Raw genomic sequence first — 17,622 nt, 5'->3', positions numbered from 1 at the left:
GTCTTGGGCTGGGCTGCTGTAACACCTCAAATTTCCCTTCGGGATCAATTAAGTCTGATCTATCTATAATTCTTGAAGGTGGCCATTTATAAAGGTGGAAAAAGAACTTTAATCTATTATAAATGTAAAAATAAGAAAAACAAAACTCTTACAGAAGCCCTGGGTAAAGACCCACTCCTCTTAGACAGAGGAAAATCAACTCTCACTTGATTCCCGCATCTCAGATCCTGTTTCTGCCATAACACCAAGTCTGCAGGGAATTATTCTGCCTTCAGAACAGAACTAACTGATACAGAGTGGAGGCTGTTCTTCCCTGTGTCACAGTGCCATAAGAGATATTAGAGAAACCACAATTTCCTGCACAATGCCAAACATTCCTGCATTTTGATGAATTCAGTATGGGATTCCTTGGGAGGAAAAGCACGACATGAATGCGTGAATAATAATTTTTATTAAAACATACAAATAACACCAGGGTTTAGGGGCTTCATCAGTAAATTACAAATATTTAAACTATGCTTGAAATACAGGAATAACTGTCCATATGATATATTTGTACTTGAATTGGAAAAATCGAAAGTAAAACAACTAAATATAGTGTTTTATGGGTATATAGCAATACTATGTTTTATTTATCTTAATTTGCATTATTATTTTACATGTTCAAACTGTCAACAGACAACAGCACAGCAGCAACCACAGAAAATGGTTCAGCTACGACTACCACCAGCCCACACACGGAAAACAGCACAACTATGACTACAGACGGCCCGCACACAGAAAACAGCACAGCTACGACTACAGGCAGCCCACACACAGAAAACAGCACAGCTAAGACTACAGGCAGCCCACACACAGAAAACAGCACAGCTACGACTACCACCAGCCCACACACAGAAAACAGCACAGCTACGACTACAGGCAGCCCACACACAGAAAACAGCACAGCTACGACTACAGGCAGCCCACACACAGAAAACAGCACAGCTACGACTACAGGCAGCCCACACACAGAAAACAGCACAGCTACGACTACAGGCAGCCCACACACAGAAAACAGCACAGCTACAACTACAGACAACCCACACACAGAAAACAGCACAGCTACGACTACAGGCAGCCCACACACAGAAAACAGCACAGCTACAACTACAGGTAGCCCACACACAGAAAACAGCACAGCTACGACTACCACCAGCCCACACACAGAAAACAGCACAGCTACGACTACAGGCAGCCCACACACAGAAAACAGCACAGCTACGACTACAGGCAGCCCACACACAGAAAACAGCACAGCTACGACTACAGGCAGCCCACACACAGAAAACAGCACAGCTACAACTACAGACAACCCACACACAGAAAACAGCACAGCTACGACTACCACCAGCCCACACACAGAAAACAGCACAGCTACGACTACAGGCAGCCCGCACACAGAAAACAGCACAGCTACGACTACAGGCAGCCCGCACACAGAAAACAGCACAGCTACGACTACAGGCAGCCCACACACAGAAAACAGCACAGCTACGACTACAGAAGGCCCGCACACAGAAAACAGCACAGCTACGACTACAGGCAGCCCACACACAGAAAACAGCACAGCTACGACTACAGACAACCAACACACAGAAAACAGCACAGCTACAACTACAGGCAGCCCACACACAGAAAACAGCACAGCTACGACTACCACCAGCCCGCACACAGAAAACAGCACAGCTACGACTACCACCAGCCCACACACAGAAAACAGCACAGCTACGACTACAGGCAGCCCACACACAGAAAACAGCACAACTATGACTACAGACAACCCACACACAGAAAACAGCACAGCTACGACTACAGACAACCCACACACAGAAAACAGCACAGCTACGACTACAGGCAGCCCACACACAGAAAACAGCACAGCTACGACTACAGACAACCCACACACAGAAAACAGCACAGCTACAACTACAGGCAGCCCGCACACAGAAAACAGCACAGCTACAACTACAGGTAGCCCACACACAGAAAACAGCACAGCTACGACTACAGGTAGCCCACACACAGAAAACAGCACAGCTACGACTACAGGCAGCCCACACACGGAAAACAGCACAGCAACGATTACCACCAGCCCACACACAGAAAACAGCACAGCTACGACTACAGGCAGCCCACACACAGAAAACAGCACAGCTACGACTACAGACAACCCACACACAGAAAACAGCACAGCTACGACTACAGGCAGCCCACACACAGAAAACAGCACAGCTACGACTACAGGCAGCCCACACACAGAAAACAGCACAGCTACGACTACAGGCAGCCCTCACACAGAAAACAGCACAGCTACGACTACCACCAGCCCACACACAGAAAACAGCACAGCTACGACTACAGGCAGCCCACACACAGAAAACAGCACAGCAACGACTACAGGCAGCCCACACACAGAAAACAGCACAACTACAACTACAGGGAGCCCACACACAGAAAACAGCACAGCTACGACTACAGACAACCAACACACAGAAAACAGCACAGCTACGATTACCACCAGCCCACACACAGAAAACAGCACAGCTACGACTACAGACAACCAACACACAGAAAACAGCACAGCTACGATTACCACCAGCCCACACACAGAAAACAGCACAACTACAACTACAGGCAGCCCGCACACAGAAAACAGCACAACTACAACTACAGGCAGCCCGCACACAGAAAACAGCACAACTACAACTACAGGCAGCCCGCACACAGAAAACAGCACAGCTACGACTACAGACAACCAACACACAGAAAACAGCACAGCTACGATTACCACCAGCCCACACACAGAAAACAGCACAGCTACGACTACAGGCAGCCCGCACACAGAAAACAGCACAGCTACGACTACAGGCAGCCCGCACACAGAAAACAGCACAGCAACGACTACAGGCAGCCCACACACAGAAAACAGCACAGCTACGACTACAGGCAGCCCGCACACAGAAAACAGCACAGCTACAACTACAGGCAGCCCTCACACAGAAAACAGCACAGCTACGACTACAGACAACCAACACACAGAAAACAGCACAGCTACGATTACCACCAGCCCACACACAGAAAACAGCACAGCTACGACTACAGGCAGCCCACACACAGAAAACAGCACAACTACAACTACAGGCAGCCCGCACACAGAAAACAGCACAACTACAACTACAGGCAGCCCGCACACAGAAAACAGCACAACTACAACTACAGGCAGCCCGCACACAGAAAACAGCACAACTACAACTACAGGCAGCCCGCACACAGAAAACAGCACAACTACAACTACAGGCAGCCCGCACACAGAAAACAGCACAGCTACGACTACCACCAGCCCGCACACAGAAAACAGCACAACTACAACTACAGGCAGCCCACACACAGAAAACAGCACAACTACAACTACAGGCAGCCCGCACACAGAAAACAGCACAACTACAACTACAGGCAGCCCGCACACAGAAAACAGCACAACTACAACTACAGGCAGCCCGCACACAGAAAACAGCACAGCTACGACTACCACCAGCCCACACACGGAAAACAGCACAACTACGACTACCACCAGCCCACACACAGAAAACAGCACAACTACGACTACAGGCAGCCCACACACAGAAAACAGCACAACTACGACTACCACCAGCCCACACACAGAAAACAGCACAACTACGACTACCACCAGCCCACACACAGAAAACAGCACAACTACAACTACAGCCAGCCCTCACACAGAAAACAGCACAACTACGACTACCACCATCCCACACACAGAAAACAGCACAACTACAACTACCGCCGGCCCACACACAGAAAACAGCACAACTACGACAACCACCAGCCCACACACAGAAAACAGCACAACTACGACTACAGCCAGCCCTCACACAGAAAACAGCACAACTACGACTACCACCAGCCCACACACAGAAAACAGCACAACTAAGACTACCACCAGCCCACACACAGAAAACAGCACAACTACGACTACCACCATCCCACACACGGAAAAAGTCACGACTACCACCAGCCCACACACAAATGAGAACACTGCTACTACTATCGCCAAAACCGATTCCACCCACACTACAGGGTTCAAGAGCACCACCACAATACCTACAGTCAAGTCAACCTCACCTACAGCTACCACTACAATCCAGCCTCCGCAAGCTTCCTTTAATCTCACTTTTAAAGTCATCAACCAGAACTTCACCCATAACCTCACTGTCCCTGGATCACCACAGTATGAGAGCTTGAGGACCACGGTTGTGAAGGGGGTAAGATTTCCATTTTTTTTCAAGGTTATTTTAAGTCAGACACTGTGAAGACCAAAGTCTTCCCTTTGAAAGCTTGTTTTCTACAACATATAATTAGCATTTATGTGCCACTGGCCACATACATTCTGTTCCTTAATGCTGGGTGTGTTGTGTTGTGAGCCTTTTAAAGATACAGAAAGGGCAAAGCTATACAGCAATTGAAGAGACCTCTGCAATAAACTGTACAGTTTCCTTATGTAAAACCTGTGTCCTCAGAACAGTAAGACTTAATTTGAACAACTGATTGTATCTTATGAATCTATGTCACACACTGGTGACACTATTTGTTTTTTTTTTGTAAAATGTGAAGAATACTTGAGCTGCTAACTTGTTTTTCTCATCTTAAGGATGTCTTAGCTGTTAATGTGTTCAAGGTTGTGTTAGATGTATTATGTACTGTGTTGTGTATTTTAATAAGATTTCCCATCAGGGACAATAAATGCAACCTTGACTTCGACAAGCAGCATATGTATGTATGTGAGGATGATGTGAACTCCAGATGACAAGTGTACATCCTTGTGGTTTGTTTTTACAGCTCAATGACATCTACAACTCTCAAGACGGATACGCCGGCGTCGGATCAGTGACCTTCAGGTAGTACCCTAGTTCTCTGAATGGGATGTGCAGCAGATTTCTAGCACAAAGGCATGTAATTGAACACCAGGCTGTGTCCTTGTCTTTAAAAAGATGGAAGCTCTTTTAGCAAATTAGACCAGAGTTCACACACTGAAGTTTGAATTCTGCAACCCACTACAAGTCAGTATGTACCAGGTGGTACATACTAGTGGAAGGGGAAGGGTGGAAATATAGGACTAAGGTGAAGATGCTGTTGAGCAGGTCTTCATTCTCTTCGGCCTGTGTCATCCAAGACACTTGACTATAGTTGTGGGGAAGGAAGGTTCTTCATTGTTTTGCTGTCAACCGGCAGTGGGTTATTGCAACACCATGCATGAAAATTATTATTGATTAATTAATTATTCATTTCCATCTTTCTTGTGGGATAACTAGTCATACTGCACCATTTTGTGTGAGAGTCAGTGGTTAGGTGTAGCACAGAGTGGACTATTTGGACATGAAGAAAACTGACTAGATGGAATTATTTTTGGTCTGTTGAAAGGCTCTGTGTCACTTGTACTGTTGTTCTATGTTGCAGCAAAGGATCAGTGAATGTAGCAGCAACAGTAAATTTTCATAGCAAAGACGTTTCTTCAGAAGAAGTTAGACATCTGTTTGTTAGCAAGACTGGCGGAAAAAACCTGACAGATCTAGAGCTGAAACCAGACTCTATTAATGGTAAGTTATTTTTCTGGATTTATGAATGTGGTCCCCATATATATTAATCAAAACTCTTAATCTTTTTATATAACTACATTTACATACATACATGTAATGTGCTGCTAACGGCTGCCCATTCATCAGAGGTTTTAAGAGTGACCGATAACAGCGCTTCTGAATTTTTGTAGTGGAACAACTCAGCATTCACCCCACTGCCAGCCCCTCGACCGACACCGTACCAGGATGGGGCATCGCCCTGCTGGTCTTGGTCTGCCTCCTCCTGCTCATCTTCCTCATCCTGCTCATCATTGTGGTAAGTCCGATTAAATCAAGTCTAATCTAGGGCTAAGGTCTACTGGGAAAGGATGACCGGTGCATCTGGACAAAACTCCTGTTCTGCCTTTGGAAATATAGATCTCATCGGGTGGATGTAAAAGCACTGATTAGGATTCGCTATCTTTGGACTGACCCACCCCACGGTTTTGTCGGTGTGGGAGGCCTCTGAGCCACAGATATGGTAATAAGCCAGGCTGGCTGAGGGAATGGTGTACAGGAACCTTGTCCATCACAGCCAGGTGGGCAGACACTGGGGACAGGGGTGGTGGTGAGGATCAGGGAGGCTTGAGAAATCCCAAACTCTGGCAAACTGGTGTTTGTTCATTTGCATTTATGGTACACTGGAGCTGGTCCTTTCTCTGAAGCTTAAGATCAGATCGCAGACACTTTCTGCAGCACAGGGGCGTCCATTCTTGGTCCTGGAGGACTGGTGTCATTCCAGCTCTGCTCTTCAAGACCTAAATCAGTTCTTCATTGACTTCATAGGATCAATAAAACAGCTTCTTCTAGCTCCAGAGGTGCTGCTCTTTGGAAGAGAGTTAGAAATCCTGCAGAAACACTGGCCCTCCCGGACCACCTGCAGCAGGACCACCTGCAGTAGCACTAATTGGAAAGAGAGCACATCCTCGCCCCCTAGTGGGAACGTGAGTCCATTGCAGAGATTACCCCCAGCAATGCTGATAGATATCTATAGAGCTGGTGTAGCGGAGCTAGTTCGGGCACGGTGACGTCATCGCCCTCCCTGCGCGTAGCAGGGACCTCAGCCTCCTGGGCTGGGGGAGGTCTCCTTTAGCTCACTCGGCTGGTTCCCCGTTGCGTTACGCCGGAGACCCGGGTTCGCGCCCCAGGTGCTGCAGGACGAATCAGTGGGGTGGAGCAGCAAGGGCACGAGCCCATGCTGAACCGCAACGGTCCCACTGGGAGGACTGGAGCATCTGTGGTAATGTACCCTTTCTGAAGGGCTCTGTTGCAGAGTCTGACACCACCTACACAGGTTCATGTGTCATCACTACTCAGTGCTGCCTGTTTTCATGCTACAGGAGACCTGTAATCTTTTGATCTTTAGGGATCAGGGGTGTGCAGTCCGGGTCCTGGAGATCTACCGGTTTTCTAGGTCTGTTTGAGACAGCAGCATCTGTAGAGCTGGGGGAAGCTGCTAAATTAGTCCAATTAAGCCAGTAACCAACTGGTTTAGATCATTAAAAGCTGAGCTAGAATGAAAACCCGCCGCTCCAGGATCCGGTCTGGACAACCCCGGTCCGGGCTGCTCTCCTCAAAGCTCAGGACAGAGAGTCCGAGTCTGGATTCTCACTCCGTCCTGTGGAAATGCCTGGCTGGCCTTGCTCCCCGTGGCTGACGGGCTCTGGTCTCTCCCCAGCTGGTGTGTCTGTGCCGGAGAAGGAGCACAGGATTCCTGAACTTGGACAGAGGGGGGAGCTCCATTCTCTATGCCAACGACATCCCCATGTACTCCACCCACAGCCACTATGAGGTGCCCAACGGCATGGGCCAAAACCCCTACAGCAACGTAAGAACCCCTCACCCTATTTCCTCTCTCTGCCAAGGGAATCTCGCTGGGTGGGATGGGGGTCTGGGCTCCGATCTGGGCCAGCAGCAAGCACATGAGATCCTGCACAGACAGGTGCAAAGTATTACATGCAGGTAGCCAGAACAAACAACTGAAATATCCAGATAGGAGGCACTGGACTAAAAGAAGCCACATATGAGTGAGATTTAGGAGTCTGGGTTGACTCGTCACTTTCCTGATTTGCGGAGGGCGGGAGAGAATTGAAACAACAAGCTAAGAGCATGCTGGGATATATAGGGGAAGCAAGGCGGAAATTTTACGATGCCCTAATTAGGCTTTGAAAGGTGACTTGCCCTCAGTTTGGGTTGCCATTCGTCAGGAGGAATTGTTGCTGCTCTAGATTCAGTGCAAACGGGGAATGATCCCATTTTTCTAGAGTTGAAAATCATGGTCAAGAGCAACGCAAAGACCCAGGGACACAAGCAGAGATCACTAATCAGAAACACAAGACAGGTGTCAAGTGAAAGGAGGGCACTGAACACATCTAGCCCTCCAGTAGTAGTTAGTAGCTCATTAAGCTGGCTACCTAACCTGGCCCCAGAAATGGCTCTGAAAACATGGTTGGGCAGCTTGTTTCATACCCTCACAACTCTCTATGTAAAGCAGGGCCCCCTGTTCTTGGTTTTAAATGCACTTCCACGTAGTTTCCACTGGTGCCCTGTGTTTTGCTTCACAATGGATGCTGTAGACCTCTGGGTGGACTTTGTCAGTGACTAGGAATCCCAGGAAAACCTGGATTTTGAAATCCTGAATAAGTGGCACGAAACAGGACACACGTGTTCAGGTAGAAGACTGCCGAGTGTAATCTGGAACAAACTTTGTGCAGTGCATCTCTGCTCTTAAAAAAAAAAAAAACAGGAAAGAGCCAGCAAGACCGAAGTAGCCTCTTACTCTCTGGGTACCAGATACCCTCAGGCGGGGTGCAGTAAGTTTCTTTTGCACCAGCTTGGGCTGACAAACCCGGGAGGCGTTGAGCTCAACACTTCAGTCCTGATGACCAATGTCCAGGCAAGAAACACCTGTATCGTGGAATTCCAGGACCAAACAAAAGGAAATTCTTGGAGTGTACATCAAAAGTTCCCTCCGCCCTGGAATGTATTTTGAAGATTTTATGAAATCCCTTTTCCCCTCTGACCTTAATATAATTCTGCACTCTGCCCCCCCTGAGTGAATTTTTTAGCCCTCGGGGCCTTTTTTCAAATCACTCGAGATAAGAAAAACCTGGTGGCGATACACGCGAGATATCCGCGTTTTCAAATATTTGAAGACAAACAACATTCTTTGAGAGTGCATAAACGGAACAGAGTGTGCGCACACAGGGAAACTACATACCTCAAATTAAAAACAAATACAGTGAAGAACTTCTCACTATTATCAGTTATCAACCTTAATATATCAAATCCAGTTGAATCTGTAATTAGTGGCATTATTGCTGCTAATTTTAAAAGGGGGAAAGCAGGCCTGAAAAAGTTAATATCCTCTCCAGGTCCTGCCAGACCTGCTGCTGCACCGGAGTGCTGATTCGACCTCATTTTGGAGCTAGTAGCTCTTTGATCTGAGGGTTTCATCCAGCTGTTTCTTGCAAGACAAGAATGTTTTCAACAGGCATGCCTGTGTAGCAAGTTCCAGACTCCCACAACTCTTTGCGTAAAACAAGTGTGCTCTCGCTTGGCTTCCATTTGTGTCCTCTGGTTTGTTTCACTGTTGTTCCCGGAAAACAAAGTTACTGCGGGCGATTTTGAGGATTCTGAATACTTGACTCAGATCCCCTTTGGTTTTTGGGAACCCTGACCTGGGCAGTATCCCTAGATCCCTAAACATGTCCTGCGCTACATCGTTCACCAGTGGTCAGGAATTCATAAGAAGGGAAGTTACAAAAAAGAAGAAGCCCATCTAGCCCCAGTAGCATATAAAGAAAACCCCTACATCAGTGCTGCACTCTTTATCACCCAAACAAACCAGTTTCCACTAATCTGAATCTCTTTGTATGCAGTGCGTAACTTTTCCCTGCAGTATTTTTGCATACATATATCCATGCATTTAAGAAAGAGTGCTTTTCATCTCTATAATGAGCTGTGCTCTGCCCTTCCTGAGACGCTGGGTTTCAGAGCCTCACACCTCCACATGGGAACATTCTGAAAAGGCCAGGCCTCCAACTGCAGGAGACATCAGCTATGTGACCCCATCGTCTGCAACAGGCTCAGTGTCCTACGAGCCCCGATACATCTGTACTCAGGTTTGTGCTGAACCAGTTTCAATGCAGAAGCTGCTCAATTCACATTCAGTCTACAAATGGTTCGAGGCCAAGTCTTGCAGGGAAAAGTAATACAATCATCCCAGGTGTTATCAGCCTGAAACCAGTGGATTATTTGACTAAGTTGGTGGAGCTGCACCTTATTCGCATTTAATCAGGCTCCACCCAGAGCGAAGGGCTTGTTCATCATTCTGTGGGGCCATGGCAACACTCTCGAAAGGAGTACTGAGGCGTTGCTCTATGGGAATCAATCACCAGTGTCACAGATGTCACAGACCTGAGGCACATGTCAGACTTTGTAGTCTGTGTGCCTTTGTTAGGAGAATTTGATCAATGTGGGGCTGGCCCATCAACAGGGCTACAGGGGGGATCCGCCTCTGGAAATTTCAGTCACGAACGGCGAACTGAGAAGCCCGAACAAAGGGCTTCAGTCGCCAGCCGAGAAAAAAAAGGGGGCGAGAAAAGCACATCAGCACAGCTTTCCTTTTGAAACTTTTAAAAACCTCTTGCTGATGACAAAGCAAACGTCTGAGCCAGCGAGCAGAGCAGACAGGCACAGGGATAGATCCGGGACCACTAAGATCGACAATAATATTAATGATAGCAACAACAACTCCAAGGAAGGGTAGCTGTTTTTTTCTGCCCGTGACGGCTTTATAATCATTTATGACATGCGCTCCGTTTGGCACGTGACTGAGAAGTTCAAAGTCTGATCGGAGGGAGGGCTGCACTACAGTTCCAGGTCGAGGGGAACACTCAGAGGTGGAAAGACTGACTCCACACAGCTGGACTGCAAGAGGGACAGATACACATACAGACACATCGGCTGGCTGGATTCTGGTGATATGCAAGTTTCAAAGACCGAGAAGTGGGCCCAACATCTGGGTACTTCTTAAACCTTTCCCATTTCCGTGCTTAGAACAGATGCATTCGTGATATGAATTCCACTTTTCTGTAGTGAATTCCATCCAGGATAAAACTGGTACTGTGATCAGTCCTTACCAGAGACGTTCCTAGCCCCTTATGCACGTCATCAAAGCAAAGTCTAGCACCCTCTATATTAAAACCATCCCACAAGTGTTAAATGGATTTTTTCGTAAAAAGGCGACCCAGATTGCAGCACTGATAACAGAATCTCCCCCACAATTTACACAGCAGGCCAGAGTGGTCTGAGTCAGGTGCTATGCTCAGTACTTTAGCACCTAATCTCATGGGATTTGGACCTACAACCATCCATCAGTTTTTTGTAAGATTTATACATTTATATTGCAACGTTTACAGTTCTCCAGAGGCTTAATTGCCGGTAACACTAGGCCCCAGGTCAGTAAACTAAAGCAAACTTCGCTTTGCTGCAGTGTGACAGACAAATACACGGACACTTTATTGTGCACAACTGTGGGAATATTTCTTTAGCTTCTCCTGTAAAACATACAACAAATCAGACCCACACAAAGCAAAGCATAAAAGTCACATAAAATCACACACAGGTGCATAAAATCATTACAACCGTGCATGACAGATAATAAATCAACAAATAAATTAGAACTGAGGGGAAGACATTAAAAATCCTCATTAAGCTGTTTTGCACAGGGAACAAAGCAGTTCCTATTAATTTCTTATTAATGTTTTTGCTTGACTTTGGTACCCTAAGCTGTCTTCCCAATGGGGACGTTCCACACTGAGGTCAGAGCAGGAGGTGGGATTGGCTGTGATGCTCCTCTCCATTCTGAGAGCTGAACTGGGATAGAAATCACCAGGCCAGGGGTGCTGTTTCCCAGTTATATCTCCTGCCATTCTCACAATCCTACACTGTTTGATTTGAGCTTTGAACCATGATGACCACTCCACACTATCATATTCCAACTGACTGTGACGTACAATGGGTTTTAAGACCTAGAGAACACCAAACTGCTACAAGTAGGCATCATATAAACCCTATTGGCAGTATTCCCAATCTCTGTGGGGACCATGTTAAAATAGGGGTGTACATTATGTACCATGTGGCCACCCTAAAACTCCTCCTTAATTCAACTGACAAAGGACTGTCTGACTACTCTGCTTGACCTGTGTCGTGGGGCTGCTGGTGCAGCAGCAGCAGCACTGGACTTCATTAGTGGATTAATTGACTCCCCTCTGATATGCAAAGAGCTTTGAAACCCTTAGGGATGGTGAACACTTTATAAACGCAAGAAACGATGAATGCTTATTATAATGAAGCAGCAAGCCGTTTTTTTATAGAAGTGCATACTGAGATGTGGAAACTGACCTATAACAGCCATAAGGGGAAATCAAGTGAGTAGCAAAACACCGCAGAGTGGGGAAAACACGCTGTACACTTCTCTAGGACAAGGGCTTGTGTGAGCTGTAATGTTCCAGGATGTGAACAGCAGGTTCATGAGCTCACAGGACTCCGGTGTGTGACTTCAGTGTTCTAGAGGCTCTGAACTTAAGGGACTTAAAAAAACTGAGAGGAAAGGAAAGGGGTTTGGAAAGAAAGGGGTTCCTGGTTCAAATCCCCCCGCTGAGCCACTGAGAAAGTTTCAGGAAGAGTAGAGTAGTTTGGAAAACCCGAATCCCATAGGAAGAGGCTCAGCAGTGGAAGCCGTTAACTCCCCCTGTCTGTCTCAGCTGCCTTGGAGAGCGAGTTTGCCCGTTACAATGGTAAGCAGTACATTCTATTGGAGAAAAGAAAAGAAAGCAAAACTAAAAGAAAATGACAGTGGGGCTGTGTGTGCTGGGCTCTGCCTAGGAATCCATCTCCTGTTACCAAAGCTCTCCTCTTCACAGACCTGTCTTTGTGCCCTCCCTGCCTCCGCACAGAAATGCGAGGCAGGAGAAACACAACCCCTTCGTGGCAGTTCCCCTGAAAGCCTCTTAAAGCAGAACACACGCGGATTATCAAGAACCCAAGAAAGGTTCCCAACAAGAGGGGAGCCATTTGGCCTGTTAGGCAGTCAGCGGTTAATTGATCTGAGGAGCTCCTCCGGCTCTTTCCTGAAAGAAGCCAGGGTAGCAACTTCCATAATGTGGCTGCATTGCTTGTTCCACACCCCCAAGCAACAGGTAGTGTAAAGAGGTGCCTCCTGTTCATGGTGTTAAATGCACTTCCATGTAGATTGCATGTAGAGTGCTCCCTACTTTGTGTTCCACTGTTCAGAAGTCCATCTTTGGAACGAGAGATAAGTAGAGAGACAACCTCATTCTCTCAGAGATAAACACTTAAAGCCTAGGCCATTTCTATGTGCCTTTATAGCTCAGACACAGCATGGACAGCCTCCTGTGTTACCAGAAGTGTTGTGTAGGAAAAGACCCATTCGGAAGGGCTATCTCTCCTCTGCAAGCACCAGAAGGGCTCAGCTGTCAGTCATTCTTGACCCTAAATACAGACCTGGCACTGCCAGAGTCACAAACAGCCTGCTTGCTCTCTTAGATCCTGAAAAGCCAAGTCTCACCGGTTACTGCATGTCTTCCTGGTGAGCTAACTCCACCCCCCACTTTCTGTTAGAGAAAAAAATCAGAACAGAAGCAACAGGCTTTCAAAAAGCACGAAACGAGACGCTCCACAGCTCCAGCTCGAGCAGCGATCTCTCCGAACCTGTCAGGAGTTCCTCCGCCACAATACCCCGCCTTGTGCTTGCCTTCTCTTATTCTGGGTGCGTCTGCACTCGTGAAACAAGATGACCTGCACTCACTGAGGGAAACGGAGAGGCAGGGCGAGTGGTTCATACAGCGCCTTACAGCAGAAATCACATCTCCGCCACTAGCTGGACAAACAGGCTCGAACCGATTGTGCTGAGAACATCAGTGTGTGTTACACAGACAGGTCCGAAGTACACAGCTTTCAGCTTTCTGTTGGTTACTATGTTCTGTATCTTATTTTGTATTACAGTCTGGTCCTTCTCTGAATCCCACGAAAGGCTATCCTGTCTCATCAGACAGCTCTGAGCGAAGGGGCTCCCTGCTGGCCCTGGGGTACCCCACACCTGCTGGGTTTTGTTCCACTTGAACACTCAAGTTCATTAAACGAACCCCCGACAGATCACATTTTCAGTTCCTCAACCTGCAGATAGTCGGCCTTTTAACTGCTGCATTTCTGAAGTAACTGAAAGTCTGCAACCTTAAGGATAAAAAAAACACCTGCCAAGGTTCCAATCAGGCTATTTACTGATTCAGCTACAGGGTGAATAGAGTATAGAGATCAGCTGCACTGAAACCCAGGGGGACCCCAGGACCAGTAGGGCACCCCTACACTAAGGGCTGTTTGACGGGACAGAAAAGCCTCTCGTGTGGCTCAGAAGGACCAGACTGCGATATAAAATGTCAGTCTGCAGACAGGTTTGATTTTACTGGGATGTGGACACTTTACTGCACAAGGTGGCACTGAATGTGGGCCGCTCTTGGGGCGCAGTCTCGGAATCGCCTCTGTAACAACCAGGATCGATCTGTTCGCAGAGCTTATTTGCACCAGCTGTTGGCTGGTCCCCTGCAGCAGACGAGGGAGCCGTTGAAAAAGAGTTGAAGGTTTTGCTCGGCCGGAATAAGCCACAGGACAGACTGTGCTCCGGCTATGACTGAGGCCCAGAAATGGCATTCTCGAGTTGATCAAGGACCCACCCTCTCTTCGAAAAATCCCTTTGACCAAATCGTCTGTTATCAAAGCAATTGAAGCTTATTGAAAAGGCAATGCCAAAGTGGCACTTGTCAGCAAGTGGGAAGTTCAGACATCAGGTGAAGCCCCAAACACTGGAACATTGTTTCTGCACAAACAGCAGCAGAGGTTCCCACGGTCTGGGGTGGCTGTCCGATTTCTGTGCAATGCAATCAGTCCAAGAGGAAAACGGCCCCCTGTGGCATTGTGTATATTATTCACCTTGCATGGGGTGCAGCTCTTTTTTGCTCAGCGAGTCCCTCTCATTGGTTTGGGAATTTGGGTACTATCCCGAGGGGGGTAGGAAAGATATCAGTAAAGAGAAAATGCACTCCAATTTAAAAAAAAAAGAGCACAGAACGAGTGACGTCCATTCTAAAAAAGCTCAGATTTCATTTCAGAGTGGCATCGCGTTTCTTCAGTGAAAAAAAAAAATTGTTCTCTCCCCACATCAAAACTGAATTGTCGAGAACAGAATCAGCATTCAGGCCATGAAATACCCCTTTCTGTTTCGTGCATCAGGAATTCTTCTGGTTAGCAGATAGACCATTTGCTGTCGGGTAAGATCTCAGATGTGGCAGAGAAAACAGTTTCTCGCTCAGGAGACAAAGGCACTAAATTCAAACCAACCTATTTCTTCAGAATGACCAGTGAAACAAACCAAGGGGCATGAGCGGAAAATATGCGAAAAGGCAAAAAGGAACAAGAGGCGCTTGTTTACACAAAGGGTGGTGGGAGCATGGAACAGACTACCCAACCACGTTCTTGAAGCTGATACCCCGGCTTCTTTAAAGAAACAGCTAGAGGAGAATCTTTGATCACTTTTTCTATCACTGTTTTCTATTTAATAACCAAATACTAAATCTACACACTCCCCTTTCCCTGAATACTGTGCATACCGCCAGCAATTTGAAAATTATTCTTTAAATGGGGAACGTTAACTTTAAAAATCTAAAAATAATCTACCTATAAAATCTAAAAATGTATCATATGTGCTACGTGTATCCATTCCTGTTGTTGCTTGCTCAAAGGGTTTTCATAACCCTTTCTATTTACTAGGAAACTACCATATACTGCAGGTGAGCGTCTAGTTTAGTTCGTATGATCATTTCCAGTACCTTACATGTAATACAGACCTACTGGTCTATAATTGCTTGGTTCAGTTTTCACACCTTTTGGGTACAGGGCGCAGACTCCCGATCCTGGGCCTGGAGACGCCCACACGCCTGCTGGGTTCTGTTCTGTTTGAGCACCCAGCTAAATAACTGAACCCTTCACAGACCCAACAACAGATGTCATCTGAACGCTGCGTGTTCTCAGCTCATCTCCAGCCTTTTCCGTAAAAAAAATGTCTAAAAGTTCTAGTCAAGCAACTGGCGGGTCCAATCAAGTCTCTCTGCAGTCCAGAGCTCAGATACAAGGGAAACCAGCTGGTGTGGGGGATGCCAGACCATAGTGTGAATTTGATTTTATTTTAAGGCTGTTATACCATGCTTACAAGACATACAGTATGTCATACCTGTATGTGTGGCATATATGAACGTGCATTAATATCTAGACGCCCAGACAAGGAATGCCTTAAACTGGACCGTACTGGACTGCACATCTCAAGCATAGTATCCTGCATGCTGCCACTTTTAAAATGCTAACTGTAATGAATTATGGCTTGTTCAATAAAGTGTCAGGGTAAAGTCCACCGAAATGGCACACTATTGTTTGCGTGCTTCACTCAGAGAACCAGGAAAGTTACCATAGCCACTTAGAAACAAGGTTTCTGCATTACTCCCCAGTCACTATCTCCCTGTGACACGACAGGCAGGACTGGGCTGTAAATCACTGAATAAACATGACTAAACCAAACAGGGCTCTTCAGACCACCATGTATTCTGTAGCTATATACAACCAAGGTGATTATTATGCGTGCCTGATAAACCAATGAGAACCTTGCTTCTGTGCGAGAGATCTCTGCGTATATGCAACCTGCATCAGGTCATGATATTTTGATGTGCAAGAAGAAATCACAAGCCATTCACTTCAGCTTTTAGAGTCCGTGATTAAGGACATAAGAAGCCTACAAGTAAGAGGTCATTCAGACCCTTCCACCTGTAAGATCCTAGGATCTCATCCAGCTGTTTCTTGAATGAAACCAGCTTGTTCCAAACTCCCACAACCCTTTGGGTAAAGCCTGGCTTCCTGCTCTCAGTTTTAAATGCCATCACACAGTGCGTTTTGCCGCAGTGCGATGCAGTGTGCGCACAGTACTTCTTGAACTGTTTTTGGGCTGCGTGACAGTATTGAAAAACGGCCTTATATTTCGGAGTAGTTGAAGTACACTGTGTTATAATGACAGGAAAAGCATTTTAGACGATATATCTGAGATCTGCTACAACTGAGGTTTAAGACTAACACAGTATCTCAACCGAATCATAAATCAGTTAAGGATTCTGCCAGATACTTCTACACAAGGAGGACCAACCTCATCTGCCTAAGACTTCTGATTCTTAAGGTGTCTACAGCTTTTATCTGTATTGGATCTTATCACCACCAAATGTTAAGGCAAGAAACTCTCCCTGAGCCAGCTGCCTCCAATTGATTTATAGGCCGGGAAGGAACTGTTCAGTCAGTGTTTACCTGAGGCCTACACGTACTATACACTCAGAGCAGGCCTGCTGCCCTACTAGTTACCTAGCAACCACATGGACCGGGCCACAGAAATCACTCTTCTCCCCTCTCTGGCATGCAAAAGGCACAATCAGGTGGCAGACATGTGATCTGAGAAAACGCACAGGTGACAAGCATGGGGAGGGAAGTTTTAAAGGCCCGGGTTAGTGTTCATTTAATGTGGACAATGAAATACGCAGAGACAGGCCAGAGACAGCAGCTCCAGACACTCACTTCATTGCACTGTACTAATATTTGCCCTCCGTCCAAGTAACTTTGAAACAGCACCAGTGCCTCCAGGGCGACATTTACATCAGGCTACGTGAGGAAGAATCGCCTCAATAATAATAATGTTTTCTACCCGCCATGATCGAATCAAAAAGACTGGACTGGTCCTAGCTCTCAGGAAGCTGAGTTTTAGTCTTCTACGCTTTTAAGGTGGAAAAGTGGGCTGAGATCAGTGTTCCTCAGGCTTCAAAGAGTAACAACACCATGC

This window comes from Lepisosteus oculatus, chromosome 27 (assembly GCF_040954835.1).
Source record: "Lepisosteus oculatus isolate fLepOcu1 chromosome 27, fLepOcu1.hap2, whole genome shotgun sequence".
Lineage (NCBI taxonomy): Eukaryota > Metazoa > Chordata > Actinopteri > Semionotiformes > Lepisosteidae > Lepisosteus > Lepisosteus oculatus.
The sequence above is the reverse complement of the archived record's forward strand: the minus strand, read 5'-3'. Positions refer to the sequence as shown.